This window comes from Notamacropus eugenii, chromosome 3 (assembly GCF_028372415.1).
Source record: "Notamacropus eugenii isolate mMacEug1 chromosome 3, mMacEug1.pri_v2, whole genome shotgun sequence".
Classification (NCBI taxonomy): Eukaryota; Metazoa; Chordata; class Mammalia; order Diprotodontia; family Macropodidae; genus Notamacropus; species Notamacropus eugenii.
The window spans coordinates 472,979,245-472,981,313 of NC_092874.1; positions in this window are offsets into that span (position 1 = coordinate 472,979,245).

Here is a 2,069-nt window from a genome sequence, read left to right on the forward strand (position 1 = left end):
TTGAGTGTGTTTCAACTGTAGGGTAGTATCCCTGATTGCTGTGGTAAGCAGGTCAGGGTTAGCTTTGGTGAAGCAGAGCATTTTTAGGGCATCTTTTCTAGCCCCTTCCTTACACCAGGAGGTGAGAAGTGCAGTCCTTAAAAGGCTGCTCAGATACCTGGGTGCTGCCAAATCCCACTGCTGCTTCAGTTCAGGGAGAAGATAACTCTATGGCCTGGGGCCCCTGTGTGCAGGGTTGTGTGACTACAGCTCTCAGGGCATCTGTATCTGCTGCTTTATCACTTGCCCATCGTCACAGGACTGTGAAGTAGGTAAAAGTGGTATGGGTGATGCCTTTAGACTTGAGCACAAATCTGATTTAAGTGAGGCAGAATTCCACAAAGTTGTCAGCCTCTCTCTCTCGTCCAGAGTCGTCAGAGTCCAGTGCAAGGCAAAAGTCAAGGCCACCGGTGATGGCTTGGGATGCAGGGGATGACCTTAGTGTTTTCAGTGTCTAGCCAAGTTCTAAGTGCTCCCCGGAGCCTACTTCAGCCACTTTCATGGTGATTGGAACAAATCACTCTCCTCTGCCATTCTGTCAGGGAAAGTTTCCACATGTTGGGGTAGACATCTCCCTAACTCACCAATGGGTTTGAGGCCTGCCACTCACCCTTAACCTGGTTTAGCCCCTCTGCTAAGATGGTTCTATAAGAATGTGGCTGCTGTGCGTGCTGGAACCACAGGTGAGAGTTGGGTAACAGGTAGACACCAGAAGTGGATGAGCAGCACTCACACCACAGGGATTAGCCCTTCAACACCCATACACCCTGAGAGTTGAGCTACAGAGATTTGGGACCCACTTGGGAACTGAATTCCAGCATGGGGTAATGCAGGGAATTAATGATTCATTGGGACGACTGGGTGGCACAGTGGAAAGAGCACCTGACCTGGAATCAGGAAGACCTGAGTTCAAATTTGGCCTCAGATACTTCCTAGCTGTGTGACCCTGACCAAGTCACTTAAACTTGTTTGCCTTAGTTTCCTCCTCTATAAAATGAGCTGGAGAAGGAAATATTAAATCACTGCAGTATTTTTGCCAAGAAAACCTCAAATGGGGTCACAAGGAGTCAGACACAACTGAAAAAATGACTCCATACACACATCCCCAAGCCAATGAAGGTATTCCATAGGATCCTAGGGGAAGACGCAATCATTCCTCTCTCATATTAATAGCTAACTATTAAAACTGGGGAGACACAAGTTTGTTTGGTTTTTTAAAACATTTTCCTCATTCTGAGTATTTCTATTCCTCTCAGCCAGCTCAGGCTTGATTCTTTGTCTAGACAGGTCCAGTCCGGTGCTGTCTGTTCTCTGCGTATATAGATAATCTCTGTCCAAGAGTGGCCCCTCATCACAGTGAGCTCACTTCTCTTTGCAAGTCCTATTAATTGTTAACCAATCATAATTGATTGCCACCCCCTCAGGAACTTGTTGTTTGTCCCTCAGGAACACTTCTTCCAAAAGCTCATAGAAACTGTGAGCCTGTCGCCATGATTGTCTTTGGTCGAAGGGAGAGATAGCCAAATGACTATCCTTTTATCAAAGAGCTGGCATTATTAATAAAATGATTAAATAACCCAGAAATGGTGTCTCTTGAACCTTTTTAATTGTCACACTAGCTATAGAGCTGGAAGGGACCTTAGGAATGATTTAGTGCATCCTCATTTTAAAAATGTGGAAACCAAGGAGCAGGCATTTAAATGACTTGGCTAATTGCACACAAGATTCTAGCCCAGGTTCTTTGACTGCAGAACCTGTGTTCCTTTGTCTCTATCCATAAAGCCTCCTAACGGCTGCTTTTTTTGGGGGGGGGGGGGGGAAGAGCCGACTGCTGGGAACTGGTCAACATAACCCTGGGATGATGAACAAATGCTATAAGACCGTAACCAGGGCAACAGCAGAGCTGGCTCCCCAAAGCAGGCACTGGGCATGTGCAAGGCTATTCCAGTAATATGAGAAGGATAAACAACCAGAGCCGAGAGACATCTTGGAGTGCCACTGGGGGCGGGGGAGGAGGGAAGAAAGATGCT